Raw genomic sequence first — 20392 nt, forward strand, 5'->3', positions numbered from 1 at the left:
AAGTTTTTTTTAAAAATTGCCCCAAAAAATATAATAGACTAATCCAGATCAAAGTAAAACCATTATGTGCTATGTTGTATGACGAGGGCTGTCATGGTCTCATCACCGTGATTGTTCTTGGTATATTTTTCCTACAGAAGTGGTTTGCCATTGCCTTCCTCTGGGCAGTATTTCTACAAGACGTGTGACCCCCCCAGCCATTATCAATACTCTTCAGAGAATGTCTGCCTGGCGTCAGTGATCGCAAAACCAGGATCTGTGATACGCACCAGCTGCTCTTACAACCATCCACCATCTGCCCCCATGGCTTCACGTCACCCTGATCGGGGGTGGGGGGGGAAGCAGGTGCTACACCTGGCCCAAGGGTGACCTGCAGGCTAGTGGAGGGAAGGAGCACCTTACACTTCCTTTGGTAGAGACTTATCTCCACCCCACCATTCCAATCAGTATGGATTAATGTCACCAAAGGACACAAGAGACAGCAGATGCTGGAATCTGGAGCAACAGACAATCTGCTGGAGGAACTCAAGTCACTATGCTCCATTCTATCAAGGATAATTATGGCTCCCCCTGTATGATAGAATTCAATTTGCTGTTCATCTCCTTCCGTCATCCAAATCTCAATGCCACTTTAAAACTTCCCAACTCTATGTTGTTTTATTCTTTTTGCTAAATTTGCTAATAAGTGCTGAAGGTGTTCGATGGTCTGCCTGAGTTTGCATCCACAGTTACACAAGTGGTAACCAGGCACAGAGGAAGGAAATGATTTGTTGTGCTTTCCTGAAGCAAATAACAAGATGGTTGCCTCATTATAGGACGGATGTGGAAGCTTTAGAGAGGGAGCAGAGGAGATTTACCAGGATGCTGCCTGTATTAGAGAGCATGTCGTATGAGGAAGTGGTGAATATGGGTTTGATTCTGAACATTTAAGAAAAGTTTAGATTTCATACTGGAGGAGCGCGGGTCAATGGCTGTAAGCTAGATGAAAGTTTAGCATTGACCAGATGGGCCGAAGGACCTGTTTCTGTGCACTAGCGCACTGTGACCCTGTTGAGCCTATGTATTATAATCTTATGAGGAGGATTTTCTTTATCTAGAGGCGGGTAAATCTGCAGAATTCATTGCCATAGACGACTATGAAGGTCAAGTCATTGGGTATATTTAAAGTAAAGGTTGATAGGTTCTCTACGCTATACCCTTCTCTCAGTTCCACCGTCTCCACCCCATCTGCTCTCAGGATGATGCTTTGTATTCTCGAACAAAGGAGCTGTACTCCTTTTTCAAAGAAAGAGGCTTTCCTACCTCCACCATCAACACTGCCCTCAACCACATCTCTTCCATTTCACACACATCTGCTCTTACCCCAACCTCCCGCCACCCTACTAGGGATAGGGATCCTCTTGCCCTCACCTATCACCCCACCAGCCTCCATGTCCAGCACATAATTCTCCGATTCTCCTGCCACCTCCAACTGGATTCCACCACCAAACACATTTTTCTCTCCCCCCCCCCACTTTCTGCTTTCTACAAGGATCTCTCCTTATGCGACTCCCTTGTCCATTCGTCACTCCCCATTGATCTCCCTCTTGACACTTATCCTTGCAAGTGGAACAAGTGCTTCACCTGCCCTACGCCTCCTCCCTCACTACCATTCAGGGCCCCAAACAGTCCTTCCAGGTGAGGCGGCACCTCACCTGTGAGTCTGTTGGGGGTCTAATACTGCGTTCAATGCTCTCGGTGTGGCCCGATGTAGATTGGGAGACCGCTTCGCCAAGCATCTACACTCCGTCCGCCAGACAAGTAGAATCTCCCAGTGGCCATCTATTTTAATTACATTTCCCATTCCCATTCCAATTTGTCCATCCATGGCTTCCTCCACTGTTGTGATGAGGCCACACTTAGGTTAGAGGAACAACACCTTATATTCTGTTTGGGCAACCTCCAACCTGATGGCATGAACATTGATTTCTCAAACTTCCAGTAATGCTTCCACCACCTCACCCCCCAACCTTTACCATGTCCCTACCCCTTGTCCCTCTCTTATGTTATCTCCTTGCCCACCCATCACCTCCCTCTGGTGCTCCTCCCCCCCCCCTCTTTTTTCTTCCATGGCCTTCAGTCGCTCTTTGCCTCATCATTCCCCCTCCAAGTTTCACCTATCACTTGGCATTTCTCTCTCCCCTTCCCCCGCCTTTCAAATCTACTCAGCTTTTGTTTCTCCAGTCCTGATTAAGGGTCTCAGCGCGAAACGTCGACTGTGCTCTTTTCCATAGATGCTGCCCGGCCTGCTGAGTCACTCCAGTATTTTGTGTGTGTTGCTCAGATTTCCAGCATCTGCAGGTTTTCTCTTGTTTGTGATTTGATAGGTTCTTGATTAGCCAGGGGAGAAGGTAGGAGAATGGGGTTGAGAGGGTTAATAAGTTAACTATGATGGATTGGGGGAGCAGACTTGATGAGCTGAATGGACTAGTTCTGCTCCTATGCCTTATGTCTTAAACCTTGCACTTGAGGTAGATATTCCATTAACTCGGGCTACTGTCCATGTATATGCAAGAACTTAGCAAGATATTAAACATGGGCAGCAGCAGGATATTCAGCCCATTGAGCTGAGTATGTCTTGGCTTCAACTTCATCAGAGTCATGGAGTATTATATAGCACAGCAGCAGGCCCCTTGGCCCATCTAGTCCATGCAAACCTGTTTTCCTTCCTTAGTCCCATCTAACCCCTTGAGCAGGGAGGGGTGAGCCCATCATCAACACCAGCGATTCTGCAGATGCCCAAAATCTAGAGTAACACTCACACAATGCTGGAGGGACGGACACTGCCTGACCTGCCGAGCTGTCGGGGGGTGGGTCAGCCATACTCAGTAACCCCTTCAATGGGGACCAAGGATATTATTTTGAGGTTGTCCTGATCTTCTGGAACAATACTTGCATCATAGCCCCACATCAATTACAGTGACTTATCTTTCCCTAGCCACTCATGTGGGGCATTATGAACCGGCTTCCTGAGTTTATCTCTAGACCAGCTGCCTACAGGCAGTCAGTTACGACGCTGACGGCTCTGATAACTCAGTACACACGCAGAAAGATGTGCACAATGCTGGTAACGGAAACGCAAGTTAACAGTGCATACTGGTCCGACGATGGTCAATATCTCTCCATTCCCTGCACATTCACGTATCCAACAACCTCTTGAAGACCACCTCTGTACCTGCTTCCACTGCTTTCCCCTCCAGCACATTCCAAAAGAAATTTGTCCCGCACATCTTAAGCTTGCCCCCTCTCTACTCAAATGCATTTCCTCCAGTTCTTCACTAACTTGACACCAAGCACAAGGCTACCGAGCCTCCAATTACCTCTCTATGAGGTGGAAGCATGCTGTTTACCTCAGTAACTTCCCCCCAAACACCTCCAAGCAAGAAGGAAATAAGATTTTATAATCGGCTGTTGCAAGGCAACGGGAGATTTGGATCTGGAAACTGATCTCAAGTTGCATAAATCACCAAAATAAAAGTGACATCTTGGATTTAATAAATAAGTTTTATAATCTGCCTGGTCCTGGTTTTGGCTTCCTCCTTTAATCAAATCTCTGAGGTTTGCAAAGTGCACCGTGACAGGCAAAAAGTAAAGAGTCACCTTACGGTCAAAGTAAGATCTTCTGAAAGCCGATTAACTTCATTTCCCTCACTCGCTCTGCAGGTTGGCAGTGGGTGTGTGTGCTTGGCATCCGAATTTCAGGGCATTTCTTCCGGTGCTTGCCATGGAAATGGTAACGCAAACTGCTGCCAAATACTCAACAGCAACTGAATGATATCTATCCCATCCTGCAGCGCAGGGCCCTCCTATCAGCCAGATACACATTCTGTGTGCTCCGCTGCGGTGACGGGGGTGACCTCAGCCTCCTGAATCCAGAGTCTGGGCTGCCGGTCCCCCAGGACTGCGCAAGTTGCTCAGGGTACACTGGGTTGGGAGCTTCAGAACCGGAGGGAAGAACTTCACTCACCTCAACAATGAACTGATTCCACAGCTCATGTTCTCAGTATTATTTATTTTCTTATTTATTATTTTTGCATTTTTTTATTTGCACAGTTTGTCTTTTGTTTCACACTGGTTTTTGTTTTTGTTTGTATGTCGTTTTTCATTGATTCTGTCAGTTTTACTTGTTCCACTGTGAATGCCCACAAGAAAGTTAATCTTATGATGTAAACATATTTGATAATAAATTTACTTTGAACCTTAGGACCAGACCCTGTCCTCCATCCAATGATACTCCGCTCACCTCTCATGCACTTTGCTTGAGAGTGGTGGGTGTGAGGAGAGATAAAATTAGGGTTAATGTTTCCTCTGGGTGCTTCAGTTTCCTCCCACTCTCCAAAGATGGACCATAGGATAACTGGTCATTGGAAACGGTCCCTGATTAGGCCAGGATTAAATCGAGGGCAGCACAGCTCAAAGGGCCAGAAGGACATATCCCATGCTGTATCTCAACAAGTAAATACATAGACAATCAATAGATACCTACTCTGTTAGCTCAGATGATAATGGCTAAAAGGTCAGAACATTGTTGTGGAATGAAGAGCCTGTACTGTGCCTGACTGTTCTCTGAAATGATTATCTAATCTGAAGTACAGAACCAAAAGACATCGTGAAAAATCAAACTGACACTGCAAATGCTGGAATTCTGAAAGAAAGCCAGACAGTGCTGGGAACTCTCAGCTGGTCAGGCAACCTCCAAGGACAGATAATTAGGGTTAATGTTTCAGCTCTGGACTTTCCCAAATCAGAATCAGTTTTACTATCACCCGCATATGTCATGAAATTTGTTGTTTTGGAGCAGCAGTACAGTGCATTACTTTAAAACAAACTATAAATTACAGAAAGAAATATATACTTCCAGTGGATTGTGATTAATTGGGCCGTCGGTAATTGGGACAGCAGCTTATTTTGGACAACTCTGAAAGAACAAAAACAAATCATGAAAATAGCTGGGATCCTCTTCATTTATTTGGGACATTATGACACTCAACTGAGACAGGAGACCATCGCCAAACAGTGTCTAACTAGTGTCAGCCACATGCACGTCATGTGGCAGAGTTAGACACTACATCATGTTTAGCATGAACGGCTTTTAAGTAGCGTCAGTTACTTGTGTTTGTGTTCAAAAAGCAGTGATTTTTGTCACTGATATTTGGCAAAAAATAAGCAGTAAGGCAATTCAGAACTGTTTTGCTCACTGCGGTTTTGAGCATTCAGACTTGGAGATGTCAGAAATGCTGGGAGTGAAAGTGAAATAATTTCACTACTTCTAACAAGTTAGGACCCATGAAGAATTTTAAGGTATCGAAAATCATCTTCCATGTTACAATGAAAATGAAGAATTGGAGGATGCAATTATTGAAAGCATTGTTTGAAGGCAGTCCATTACCAGCACAAGATTTCTGCACTGATTTTGTTCATTTACAGTCAATCAAAAGACTATGGCAGTGTATACTGGGTGAATTCCTCCATCAATAACTATTAAGAACTAATACACAGTTTTATAGTACTGTAGTATTGGACGTGTTCTAATTTGTTCTGTATTTCATTTAAATACATAATTTGTTACTCAGTTAAATGGTAATTTGGCTTTTTTTTATACCATTTTAACTACTTCCATGAAATTTCTGCTAATTGGGGAAGCTGCTAAATTGGGACCAAATGCACTGATCCCAATGTGTCCAATTTAACCAGAATCCACACACGCACACGCACACCTATCTAGCTATCCATATATAATTAAATAAGTTGTCCAAATCGACAGCAAAAATAGTGAGGTGGAGTTCATGGGTCCATTCCTTTCAGAAACCTGAACAGATTACCTCAGAAGTAAATACCGGAACAGAAACTTACCACAAGGATTAACTCCAAAAAATCACAGAACAAGAATGCTGTGAATAATTTTCAAATGTTAAACATTACTTTTTTGCTGCTGTTACAACAGGATTGTGATCAATCAGGCCAAGGCAGATAGAGTTTAATTCAGGTAAATGCAAGGTGCTGTATTTTGGTAAGACACGACAGGATAGACACAATGAACACAGTAAACCTACAAAGGCGATGCCTCAAGAAGGTGCATCCATCATTAAGTACCCTCACCAACCAGGACATGCCCTCTTCTCATTACCACCATTCTCACTAAGGAGGCACAGGAGCCTGAAGACCCACTCAATGATTCAGGAACAACTTCCTCCCCTCTACCATCAGATTTCTGAGTGGTCCATGAACACCACCACATTACTCTTCTTTTACACTATTCATTTCAAAGACTCAAAGTGCATTTATTATCAAAGTACGTCTGCAGTATACAACCCAGGGATTCATCTTCCCACAGACAGCCAGCCACGAAACAAAGAAAAACCATGAGACCCATTCAAAGAAAAGCATCAAACCCCCAGCACGCGAAAGAAAGCAAATAGCGCAAATGGAATAAAAATGAGTTTAAACAAAAACAGAATATAAAATACCAACCCCCAAAGACATCGAAAGAGTCCGGCCATATTCAGTTTAGCTCAGTTCAGTTCAATCTAGCCCCGTCTCATTCGTTAAAGTTTAATTTGTTGTGCTTGCCTTGCTGCCACAAAACAACAGACTTCACGACTGAGGTCAGTGATTCCGATTCTGATCCTCGTGTGAATGGTAGGACCATAGGGAGTGCATGTCTTCGGAGGGCATGTACGCTTCCTTGAAAGTGGCATCACAGGTGGACTGGATGCTGAAGAAGCCTTTCATCAGTCAGGATACAGAAGTGGGACATCACGTTCCATTGTTAAGGCCATATTTGGAGTACTGTGTACTGTTCTGATTGCCTGGCTCCATGGAAGATCTCACTAAACTGGGCAAGGTGCAAAAAAGATTTGTGTGGGTATTGCCAGGACTGGAAGATATTAGTTATAAGGACTTGGGTTCGAGGCTGGGACCACCTTCCCTGGAATGAAGGAGGCTGAGCGGTGATCTTATAAAGGTCGATAAAATCGTGAGACAGTGCATTAGCGTAGCGGTTAGCATAATGCTACTACAGCACCAGTAACCTGTTGTCTGTGAGGAGTGTTGACGTTCACCCCATGACCACGTGGGTTTCCTCTGGGTGCTCTGGTTTCCTCCCACATTCCAAAGACGTACGGATCAGTAGGTTAATTAGTCACATGGGTGTAATTGGGTGGCATGGGCTTGTTGGGCCAAAAGAAGCAGCTACTGTGATGCATCTCTAAATAATAAATAAAATAAAGAGACTATCCACTTCACACACAAAATGCTGGTGGAAAGCAGCAGGCCAGGCAGCATCTATAGGGAGAAGCGCTGTCGACATTTCGGGCCAAGACCCTTTGTCAGGACTTCGTCAGAATAGCCACTTTATTTTTTTCCCCAGGGTACCTTCTGAAGCAGTATGGAGGGTGAGGAAGACTCTTTCTCATCAGAGTGCTAAACTGGATGCCAGATATCCCATGAACTGCTTCCAGTAGGAAGTTATCATAGTTCCTGGCAATAATACTTCCATAATCCAAACTGAGTAAAGACAAATGATCTGATGAGGGTCACATTGCGGTTTCATGGATCTCACTGTGGGAAAATGGGGTGAGATGTTGCTGGTTTACGTCCAAGTTTAAGGGCTATGATTGGATGTCACACACTGAAAATGCAGGTCTTCTTGCTTTCATAAAAGGATGGACCTTCCTCCAATGTTGCGCAAAAGTTCGGCTTGTGTGTCCACTCAAAACCTGCCAGGGCACCTGCACGGAACAGCCTTCAACAAAGTGTCATCAGGCCAGGTGTGGCTAGACTTGGAGATGTCCACTGCAGGTGAGAGCCCATCTTAGACTGAATAACACGGCAATGTCCTCAAACCAGCTTCCCCAGGAGATCCACAGAATGCTTGAGGAACCCACGAAGTCAGACAGCAGCTCTGGAGGTCTTTCCTCCAGCATTTTGTGTGCGTGGCTCAAGGTTTCCAGCATCTGCAGAGCCTCTTGCGTGCACACTCTGATCCCAGAACAAGAACCTCAGTGCATTGCAGATACTGTGTGGTTTAAGAATGGGCGGCCTCACGGTGGGGTAAAAGCCAGAGGGAGATCAGAGATTTCATTATTCCTGGAATACAGGAACAAAAAAGCAAAATGTCCTTTTTCTTTAAGTTGCAAACAATTGAACCTGGTTCACATAACGAGGCTGACTATCGCCAACCACACTGGCTCCAGGAAAGGTCAGAGCCAATCCCCTCAGGAGGGTGTGCACTCCAAACAATAAGAAGAACTGGAGGCCGCAGTGAATAAATGGCTCTTCAGAGACCTAACCCAGAATCCTCGAACTTTATTGGAAATTTACAATGGTTTATTTTAATGACCCAACACATTGCTTCTTTCAGTATTTCACACCCTTTCCTCCTCAGGAGAGTTCATGGTCTTTTCTTCACAGCCTGAAGCACCAGGAAACACATTGAATTATTTGTGAAAGTACAGAGACTGAGGAGAGCATTGTTTGTAAAAACTTGTTAACAGGTAACACCACAATACAGGGAGCACCAGGGAGGAGTTCCCAGACCTCTGGACCCACCAAGGGTAACCGTTGACATGCAACTTTTGCAATATCACGAGAGCTGCAAACGATTCTCCTGTAAGAACCAACTCATTTATCAAAACCAACATCATCCTTTATTATGATTCTGCCACTGGTTTGGATCAAATTGTTTTCCCAATACAGCAGTTACAACCAAACTGCTGAGAGACCAAGTTCAGGAGTTGACATTATATGACACACTTCCAAATAACAGCACCAAGTCAAAAAAAGTACATTTGATCCTTTATTATGAAGCCAGCAAAAAAATGTGATCAGAATTAGCATAATAGATTAAATAAGCTATCAACAACAAATATCCGAGTCCCCTGCTCAGCCTCTCTCTATTCGAACTAAAGCTGACATCACAAAGAGTGAATACGTGCCTATACCCATTACTCATACCACACCCCGACCCACACGACAAATTTCCACAGCCCGTAATAAAACACGCAACACAGAATACAGACAGACAGAAAATAGATACGTGGTTCCTACACCTAATGAAAGTTATCCCTTTGGGAGATTCATCACCTCCACTGGCCCAACCAAGTACAAATCCAAATGGTACCGGAAAACATTTCTATGTCATCACAGTTGAAGTGTCCCATCAAACCTCTGACCTCGAAAGAATTTTGCAATGAATTACTTGGCTTGATGAGATATTTTAATTTTTTTTATTTACAGATACAGCACAGTAACAGACCCTTCTGGCCCAATGAGCCTATGCCGCCCAGAATACACCCATGTGACTAATTAACCTACTTACCCCGTACGTCTTTGGAATGGGGCAGGAAACCAGAGCTCCTCGACAAAACGCACGGGGTTACGGCAACAGCATATCAATTCCTTACAGTCGGTGGTGGGAACTGAACCTGGGTCACTGGTGCTATAAATTGCTATATGGCCAGGCTTATTATTTGTAAGATATTTCCAATTAGTTGATGCTATGTGGGTATTAATGAAACAGAGTAAATGTATCACATATGAATTACATAGTCTAATGAAACACAGAGCTCAGAAAGAGGCCCCTCTGCCCATCCATTCCCTGCCAGCCTTCAAGCACTTACTTACACTAATCTTAAGTCCTGATAAAGGGACTCAGCCTGAAACATTGACTCTTTATTCCTTTCCATAGATGTCGCCTGACCTCCCAAGTTTGTCCAGCATTTTGTGTGTGTTGCTTTGGATTTCCAGCATCTGCATTTTCTCTTGTTTTCCTGCTTTAATCACATTTCATTCTTCCCACATTCTAATCAACCCCTCCCCCAGAGTCCAACACCAGCACCTCCTCAGGGGCAATATGCAGTGGCCACTTCAGCCATCAGGTTGGTGAGGAGATATCAGAGCAAGAGAGGGTGATGGAAGAAAGGTTGGTGAGGGGTTATCAGAGTGAGGGAGGATGATGGAAGAAGGGTTGGTGAGGGGTTATCAGAGTGAGGGAGGATGATGGAAGAAGGGTTGGTGAGGGGTTATCAGAGTGAGGGAGGATGATGGAAGAAGGGTTGGTGAGGGGATATCAGAATGAGGGAGGATGATGGAAGAAGGGTTGGTGAGGGGATATCAGAGTGAGGGAGGGTGATGGAAGAAGGGTTGGTGAGGGGATATCAGAGCGAGGGAAGGTGATGGAAGAAGGGTTGATGTCAGGAAGATGACTCGGGTGACTTGGGATGAAATGTCACAGATGGCTGAAGACATTTGAACAGATCTCACTCTAGCTGAATAAAATTTGGTGGAAGTTTTCAAGGCAGAGTTTCCCCCAATGGAGAAACCCAATTTCAATGTGAATAGAGTGTACAAGCTCAGTTCACAAGCAGAAGTCCAACAGAGACGAGTTTCTAGCTCTTTATTACCAACTCATTCTGTACAGTAGTGGTTCGAAGATGGAACATGTGTAAAATGGGGAGTTCCGGCAAGAATAAGAAATCGCAAAGTTCTGTTATTGAAAGAGTGCAAAGAAACTTTACAAGGATGTTGCCCAGGCTTGAGGGCCTGATTTAAAGGGACAGGTTGTAAAGGTTAGGGCTTTTTTCCCTTAAGTGTAGGAGAGTGAGGGGCAATTTGAAAGAGGTATACAAAATTTTGAGGATATGGACTGGATAAATGCAGGTAGGCTTTTTCTTCCCCGAGGCTGGGTGAGACTAGAAGTGGAAGTGATGGGTTAAGGGTGAAAGGTGAACTGCTTAAGGGGAACTTTGGCACTCAGAGGGTGGTGAGAGTGTAAAGCAAGCTGCCAGCAGAAGTGGTGGATGCGAGTTTGAATCCAACACTTAGAAGTTTGGATAGATACATGGATTGGAGGGGTATGGGGGAGGCTATGGTCCGGTTGTGGGCTGATGGAAGTTTGCAGAATAATAGTTCAGCATGAACTAAATGGCCGAAGGGCCCGTTTCTGTGCTGTAATGTTCTCTGACTCTTATCACTCTATCTAACAAAAGTTACAGCATTTCACTTGGAAAACTTGGAGAATCATGTTTACACTCCAACTTCCAAAGTCCAAAAAAAATCGAATGAGTAAGCACAAGAGGCAGTTTCCCCATGCTTTTTGAGGGTTGGTGTCCACCCTTATGTTCTGGTGACGTGCACCAACCAACACCTCAGCACTTGTCCCTTCCTGACGAAGGGCCTCAGCCTGAAACTTCGACTCTTTATTCCCCTCCATAGATGCTGCTTGACCTGCTGAGTTCCTCCAGCACTTTGTGTGTTGCTCTAAATTCTCAACATCTGCAGAATCTCTCGTCTTTATAACACCCAACCCCACACTTTCAGAGGATCTGAGGCCTTGCCAATTGATCGGATGTGGAGGTGGAGATCAGGCTAGTTGGCTTGAATCCTGATGGTATATATCGCTCAAACAGCCACACCAGCAGAATGTGTCCGTTGCCATGGAGATTGCTGAGCAGGGAATGTCTCGGGAACTTCCTTCATCCCAACAGTGTCCTCATTTCAAAGATAATGAATTACGATCAAATCCCATAGGAAATGGTACATCAAACCATGTGTCAGAGAAGATTCATGATCCCTTACAATACAGGAGGTCACTCAACACGTCCGATCCAAACTGTCTCAGAAATTTTTCAGTAATTCACCTGTTTTCCCTTGCACATGCTGATCACCACCCTTTAATTCTCCCTACGCTGAAAGCACTTGAATCTACCCCCACAATCCTCCATCCAGACACTTACACCAGAGGCAAATTAATCTAGCCCTACAATTCCTCCTCCAGACAACTAAATTAGGGACAATTAAATCTCAAAGTGTAAAGTTCAAAGTAAATTTATTATCAAAGTACGTACACATTACCATATACTATCCTCAGATTGATTACATGACACTGAGAAAATGAATTTCAGGCTAGCAAATGGTGACATATAGTGACTTTGATTATACATTTACTTTGAATTTTGTGTCTATTCTTTAATTCCCCCGCCAAACCCTACACTGGGGACAATTGAATCTTTCAACCTTTGGAATGTAGGAGCAAACTGGAACACCAAAGTATAACCCATACTATCCCAGGGAGAGCATGCAAACTCCACATAGACAGCACTTGAATTCAGGACCGAGCCCCATCTCCAGACCTGTGTGACAATGTTGCCCAAACGAAATGTTTTGCTAGGAGCGTAGAGTCATGAAGTCTTACAGCACGGAAGCAAGCCCTGCAGCCCATCTGGTCCGTGCTGACCAAAGTGCTCGCCTGTTCTATTGCCTGCATTTGTCCCATTCCCTCTGAACCTTTCCTATCTGCCTACTTATTCAAATATCATTTAAAGATTACTGCAACTGCCTCACTCTCTGCTTTTTCTGGGAACTCATTCCATACACCCAACAGCCCCTGTGTGGAGAAGTTACTCCTCAGGTCACTTTGAAATCCTTCCCCTTTCATGGTAAACCTGTGGCATCTAGTTTTTAGTCTTTTTTTCCCCAGAGAAGGACAACCATGCACATTACCCCGATCTAAGCTACTCGTGATTTTATGCACTTCTATAACGTCACCCTCCAGTCTCAATGTTCTAATGAATAAAATCCTAACCTGCCCAACCTCTCTCAATAACTCAGGCCCTCAAGTCACAGTAACACCCTCGCAAATCTTCTTTGCACTTTTTCTAGCTTAATGACATCTTTCCTATAACAGAATGACTAAAATAGTAAGTAATAATTTAAGCTTGACCTCACCCAGTGTTTGAACTACTGCAATATAATATCCCAGCTTCTATACTCAAGAGGCAGGAATGATGAAGGCCAGTGTGCCAAATGCCTTCTTCACCAGCCTGTCTACTGGCAATATAACACACATAGAATTCAGTCCTGATGAAGGGTTTCAGCCTGAAATGTTGACTATCTATTCTTCTCCATAGATGCTGCCTGACCTTCTGAGTTCCTCCAGTATTTTGTGTGTGTTGTTCTGGATTTCCAGCAAATGCAGATTTTTTCCTGTTTTTCACTTTTAACATATTATATTCCTCTTCTCTTTGGCCCCTGTGTTCTGCTACACTGGACTGAATGCTATTTGCCAATCCTCAGCCCATAGAGCAAGATGCAGCATCCAGGTCACCAGTAAAATCCATCTCACTGATGAGACTAAAAGATTCATTTTCAGTTATTAGCTTTTTGCCAGGGTCAGAATGGGGTTTATTATCACTGATGTGTCATGAATTTTGTTGTCCTGTGGCGGTGGGACAGCGCAAGACAAAGATTATTATAAGTTACAAAAATAAATAATTAGATCAAAAGACGATTACTGAGGTCATAATCATGGGCCATTCAGGAATCTGATGGCAGAGGGGAAGAAGTTGTTCCTGAGTCACTGAGTGCGTGTCTTCGGGCTCCTGCATCTCCCTCATGGTAGCAATGAGAGTAGGGCACGTCATGTCTGATGGGGTCCTTAGTGATGGATAGTGTCTCTTGAAGATGTGCTTGATGGTTGGGTGGTTAATGCCCATGATAGAGCAGACTCTATCGAGGATCCTGTTTATAATTTATCATAAATAACTTCTCATTATACAATCACACTGTTAAATACATGTTGTGTGTTCCTTTTCCCCATTTAAAGCCAGTTTTGAACACCAGGCCCCTGTGGCACTATTAGTGGAGAGCAGTGGCTTTGTTGTCCATGTTAGAAAATGGTGGCTTTGTTGTCCATATTAGAGACCAGATGCTTTGTTGTCCACGTTGGAGACCAGAGGATTTGTTGTCCACGTTGAAGACCAGAGGCTTTGTTGTCCACGTTGGAGACCAGATGCTTTGTTGTCCACGTTGAAGACCAGATGCTTTGTTGTCCACGTTGGAGACCAGATGCTTTGTTGTCCACGTTGGAGACCAGATGCTTTGTTGTCCATGTTGGAGACCAGATGCTTTGTTGTCCACGTTGAAGACCAGATGCTTTGTTGTCCATGTTGGAGACCAGATGCTTTGTTGTCCATGTTGAAGACCAGATGCTTTGTTGTCCACTTTGGAGACCAGATGCTTTGTTGTCCACATTGGAGACCAGATGCTTTGTTGTCCATGTTGAAGACCAGATGCTTTGTTGTCCACGTTGAAGACCAGAGGCTTTGACGTCCATGTTGGAGACCAGAGGATTTGTTGTCCACGTTGGAGACCAGAGGCTTTGTTGTCCATGTTGAAGACCAGAGGCTTTGACGTCCATGTTGGAGACCAGAGGATTTGTTGTCCATACTGGAGACCAGAGGATTTGATGCCCATGTTGGAGACCAGAGGGTTTGATGCCCATGTTGGAGAGCAGTGGCTTTGATGTCCATGTTGGAGACCAGATGCTTTGTTGTCCACGTTGGAGACCAGAGGCTTTGTTGTTCATGTTGGAGACCAGAGGCTTTGTTGTCCATGTTGAAGACCAGAGGTTTTGACGTCCATGTTGGAGACCAGAGGATTTGTTGTCCATACTGGAGACCAGAGGATTTGATGCCCATGTTGGAGACCAGAGGGTTTGATGCCCATGTTGGAGAGCAGTGGCTTTGATGTCCATGTTGGAGAGCAGTGGCTTTGATGTCCATGTTGGAGACCAGAGGATTTGATGTCCATGTTGGTGACCAGAGGATTTGATGCCCATGTTGGAGAACAGAGGCTTTGTTGTCCATGTTGAAGACCAGAGGCTTTGACGTCCATGTTGGAGACCAGAGGATTTGACGTCCATACTGGAGACCAGAGGATTTGATGTCCATACTGGAGACCAGAGGCTTTGATGCCCATGTTGGAGAGCAGAGGCTTTGATGCCCATGTTGGAGACCAGAGGATTTGATGTCCATGTTGGAGACAGGATTTGATGCCCATGTTGGAGACCAGAGGATTTGATGTCCATGTTGGAGACCAGAGGATTTGATGTCCATGTTGGAGACCAGAGGATTTGATGTCCATGTTGGAGACAGGATTTGATGCCCATGTTGGAGACCAGAGGATTTGATGCCCATGTTGGAGACCAGAGGATTTGATGTCCATACTGGAGACCAGAGGCTTTGATGCCCATGTTGGAGAGCAGAGGCTTTGATGCCCATGTTGGAGACCAGAGGATTTGATGTCCATGTTGGAGACAGGATTTGATGCCCATGTTGGAGACCAGAGGCTTTGATGCCAATGTTGGAGAGCAGAGGCTTTGATGCCCATGTTGGAGACCAGAGGATTTGATGTCCATGTTGGAGACCAGAGGGTTTGATGCCCATGTTGGAGACCAGAGGATTTGATGTCCATGTTGGAGACCAGAGGATTTGATGCCCATGTTGGAGACCAGAGGCTTTGATGTCCATGTTGGAGAGCAGAGGATTTGATGTCCATGTCGGAGACCAGAGGATTTGATGTCCATGTCGGAGACCAGAGGGTTTGATGTCCATGTCGGAGACCAGAGGGTTTGATGTCCATGTTGGAGACCAGAGGGTTTGATGTCCATGTTGGAGACCAGAGGATTTGTTGTCCATACTGGAGACCAGAGGATTTGATGCCCATGTTGGAGACCAGAGGATTTGATGCCCATGTTGGAGAGCAGAGGATTTGATGTCCATGTTGTGAAAAATGTAACTAAATATGCAAAGAGAATAAACCCACCTCTGATCTGAGCAGGTTTACACAGAGCTCTTCCAAGTGCCCTTAGGTGTCAGCTGCCTTACAGCAAGCATAAACACATTCTACATGAGATAGCTGGCTTGTAATTTGATGCACCTTCTCTCTTGTTCAAAAGGAGACATGTACCATTCCATGTGCATTCCCCCTCTGTGGGAGGGGCGCAGCAGTTAGATGCCCAGATATGAGTCCCAAGGAAAGACAGGGCAGGCAAAACAAAATAACACCCAAACCCACATCTCACGGAAGGATTGGTGTTCCGCACCCACGGGTTCAATGTTGTACATAACATTGTTCAAGCTGCACGGAATCAAGAACTACACACCACAGATTTAAGGTGAGAGAGGAGAGACTTAATTCAAACCTGAGGGACAAATTTCTCACTCAGAAGGCAGTCAGTTTATGAAATAGACTACTGGAAGATCGAGACAGGTGTATAAACAATATTTAACATCAGAGCGAAAATTCCAGAAAAGATGACTGAGCAAGCACATAAACAACATTTAAAATACAATTGTATAGGTACATGGATATTTCCTCTGCTTTCTGAGGAGGCAGAAGAGAGCTGGACTTTGCACACGTCATTCTATACATGCACAGTAGAGAACATCCTAACAAGCTGCGACACTGCGAGGTACAGAAACGACACTGAGGTGAACAGGAAGGCCCTACAACAGGTGGTCAAAACTGTCCAATACATCACTGGCACCAGCCTACCCACCATCTAGGACATAAATACAGAAAGATGCCAGAAACACCATGAAGGATCCCATCACCTTGCTCACGGACTGTTTGTCCCGCTCCCATCAGGGAGGCAGATAGGTAGCACTCACATCAGGACCACCAGACTCAAAGACAATAGACAGTAGGTGCAGGAGTAGGCCATTCGGCCCTTCTAGCCTGCACCGCCATTCACTGTGATCATGGCTGATCATACACAATCAGTACCCCGTTCCTGCCCTCTCCCCATATCCCTTGACCCCGCTATCTATAAGAGCTCTATCTAACTCTCTCTTGAATGCATCCACAGACTTGGCCTCCACTGCCTTCTGGGGCACAGCATTCTACATATCCACCACTCTCTGGGTGAAAAGGTTTTTCCGCATCTCTGTTCTAAATGGCCTACCCCTTATTCTTAAACTGTGGCCTCTAGTTCTGGACTCACCCATCAGCAGGAACATGCTTCCTGCCTCCAGTGTGTCCAATCCCTTAATAATCTTATATGTTTCAATCAGATCCTCTGTCATCCTTCTAAATTCCAGTGTATACAAGTTACGTTCCTTAAGCAGTGAGGCTGATCAACACCTCCACCCACTAACTTCATCACTTCCTGTCAGGGTCATCTTGTGTAGAGAGACTCCGGTGCCTAGCATCACTTTATGGGTAGACAGTCAATGTATATAAGCTATCTTATGTATTTATATCAATTGTGTTTTTTTAGTATTGTGCTCTTTATCTTATTGTGGCTTCATCGGACCCAGACTAACAATTATTTCATTCTCCTTTACACTCATGTACTGAAAATGACATTAAACAGTCTTGAATAGGAAAGTTTTGGGGGAATTCAGGAATTAATGAATCCCACTAAGTCCACAGAAGAGATGGACTGAGACCCACAGTGTGCAGACAACACAGCCGCACATGACTTCCTGCTCTCTATTGTGGAGCAGATAGAAAGACTGCACTACTCACACCCTCTGGACGATTCAGAATCAGAACCAGGTCTATTATCACGGATATATGTTGTGAAATTTGCTGTTCTGCTGTGCAACATATTAATAAATTACTCCCAATTACAATAGGGCAAATGAGGAACAGCGAGGTAGTGTTCATGAACCATTCAGAAATCTGATAGCAGAGGGGAAGAAGCTGTTTGTAAATCACTGAGTGGACAACATCCATCTGTTCCTTTGAAATGAATAACACTCGCTGAGATGACAGCCCTCTGGCTGTTTCTCATGGCCCTGTGGAACTCGGGTAATCGATAGCCCTTAATCCCCCTAATACGCAGAGATCCATTCATCACCATCTCAGATATACTCAGCGACTGATCCTCCACTACCCTCTTAGGGTGAGAATTTTGAAGATTCGCCGCTATCTGGACGAAGGCATTTCTCCTCATCTCTGCTCTGTCTGGCCGAACCCACATCCAGGGAGATGGCAAAGATTATTCTCACGCCTTCCCGGTTAGGGTGGCACAGTAGTGTAGTGGTTAGCACTACGCTGTACAATACAGAAAACCTGGGTTCAATTCCTGCCACTCCCTGTTAGGAGCTTATACATCCACCCTGTCAACCATGTGGATTCATTCTGGGTGCTCCGGTTTCCTCCCACATTCTAAAGATGTACCAGTCAGTACATTAATTGGTCATTGGAAATTCTCTCATGACTAGTTTATCTATTTACTGAGATACAGTGTGGTTCTGGCCCTTCTGGCTCTTTGAGCCAATCCTCCAATTTAATCCTAGCTTAATCATGAGTCAATTTCCAATGACCAATTAGTGTACCAACCTGTGAGAATTTTATACAGTTGATTACGAGAATGATTCCAGGAATGAAAGGGTTACCATGTGAGGAACGTCTAGCAGCTCTTGGGCTGAATTCCCTGGAGTTCAGGAGAATGAGGGGGGATCTCATAGAAACGTTCCAAATGTAAAAAGGCCTGAACAAGTTTGATATCGTTATTTAAGTTAATTAGATAAGTTATTTCCCACGGTAGGGGAGTTTAGGACAAGAGGGCACGACTTCAGGATTGAAGAACATGCATTTAGAACAGAGGTGTGGAGAAATAACTTTAGTCAGAGGGTGGTAAATCTGTGGAATTTGTTTCCACAAGTGGCTGTGAAGGCCAAATCATTGGGTGCATTTAAGCCAGAGATAGATAGGTTCTTGATTAGCCAGGGCATGGGGAGAAGGCAGAGGAGTAGGGATAGCTGGAAGAATTGGATCAGCCCATGACTGAAGGGCAGAGCAGACTCAATGGGCTGAATGGCCTACTTCTGCTCCTCTATCTTATGGTCTTATGATCATCCCAACATCTTCTAAACACAAGACAGTACAACTCCAGTTTGCTTTATCTTATTAACTTTGCTCACTCTGGCACAAGTTTCCTTGGTGAGGACATCGTCTCAGGAAATTTACTCCAGATACATTCTCTCAGTGACAGGAAGATGTTTTTATCTGTACTCAGACCATGTAGTAAGGGTCAGCACAGCATCTGCTTTTCTGACTACTTCAAGATTAAGATTCAAACATACCATGAAATGTGTCTTTTACATTAACAAACAGCACCGGAAGCCCCATACAGATTCAAAGGTCAAAGTAAACTTGCTTTCAAAGTACGTATACGTCACCAAATGCTACCCTGAGATTCACTTACCTGCAGTCATTCACAGTAGAGCAACAGAACCAAAAGATGCACACAAAGCTGACAAACTACCAATGTGTAAAAGAAGACAAATAAAAAAAAATCAAATGAGTAATACTGAGAACGGGTTGTGGAGTCCTTGAAAGTGAGTCTGTAAGTTGTGGAATCAGTTCAGTGTTAAGGTGAGTGAAGTTATCCATTCTGATTCAGGAGCCTATTGGTTGTAGGGTAATAACTGTTCCTGAACCTGGTGGTGTGGGACCTAAAGCTCCTCTAATTCCTTCCTGATTGTAGTAACGAGAAGAGAACATGGCCAGGATGGTGGCTGTCGTTAATAATGGATGCTGCTTTTCTCTGACGGCTCTCTGTGTAGATGTGCTCAATGGTGGGGATCCCTCTGGTGTCACACTGTGAAACACCTATGTTTGGAAGCTGTGGCGGAGGCGGACTGCACTGACCGTCCATATCTGACCACACATGCAGTCACGCGCAGCAGGCGTTGAGAATGTGCAGGTTTCAGGTTAGTTGGTGTGAAAGCAGATTGTCTATACATTCTCAGCAAGGCTGAATTTCAATAACTGAGAGAGCATTACTGTTGCTCATATAATGGCGATGTCACCACTGATAAATTAATCCTCAGCCTCCAGTTATCATTTGAGTTTTGACTCTTTATCCAAAACGCTGGACTTAAATCATCTCAGAACTTTTTGACAGATATTTAGATTTCATGCACCATTTATCATCAGAGGTAGATGGATTAATTGAATTCCAATGGTTCCAGTATCAGCAAGGTTTAGTTTAACCCTACCTCATACCAAAAACTATCGATTCCATTTAATCTGGCAGACACTACCCCATCAATGTATCAGTTCCCCATCACTATTAATTACTTTTGTTTCATACAATCTAAAGGGTTTTTTGTGTTGTAATCAACTATAACCTGACCATGAACCTATTTGGGTTATGGTTCTGTTACATCGTGCGTCCTTACCCAGAGTTTCAAGTCCAAATTCCTCCTCAATAATTATTTAATCATTGGGCTGATACCACAATAACCTTTCAGCACATTTTCATTCAATCCCAGGGTGTATGCCAACAGCCAGGCCAGCATTATGACTAAGATATACGTTCTCCTGGTTCCTCTCCTCCTTCCCTTTCTCCCACAGTCCACTCTCTTCTCCTCTCAGATTCCCTTTTCCTTTTCTGCCATCAGATCCCAGCTTCTTAGTTCATCTCCCCCTCACTCACACACCTGGCCTCACCTATCACCTGCCAACCTGTCCTCCTTCCACTCCCCCCCCCCAACCACCTTCTTATTCTGGGATCTGCCCCCTTCCTTTCCACCACCCATACTATTTGAGATAGATT

General features: G+C 44.5%; 1 protein-coding gene across 2 annotated transcripts in view; it reads right to left on the reverse strand.

Moving 5' to 3' along the window:
* The window catches only part of sema3d (sema domain, immunoglobulin domain (Ig), short basic domain, secreted, (semaphorin) 3D), a 276802-nt gene that overhangs the window by 198190 nt on the left and 58220 nt on the right, over positions 1 to 20392 (reverse strand). The gene's annotated exons all lie outside the window — the stretch shown is intronic.

This window comes from Hypanus sabinus, chromosome 13 (genome assembly GCF_030144855.1).
Source record: "Hypanus sabinus isolate sHypSab1 chromosome 13, sHypSab1.hap1, whole genome shotgun sequence".
Taxonomy (NCBI): Eukaryota; Metazoa; Chordata; class Chondrichthyes; order Myliobatiformes; family Dasyatidae; genus Hypanus; species Hypanus sabinus.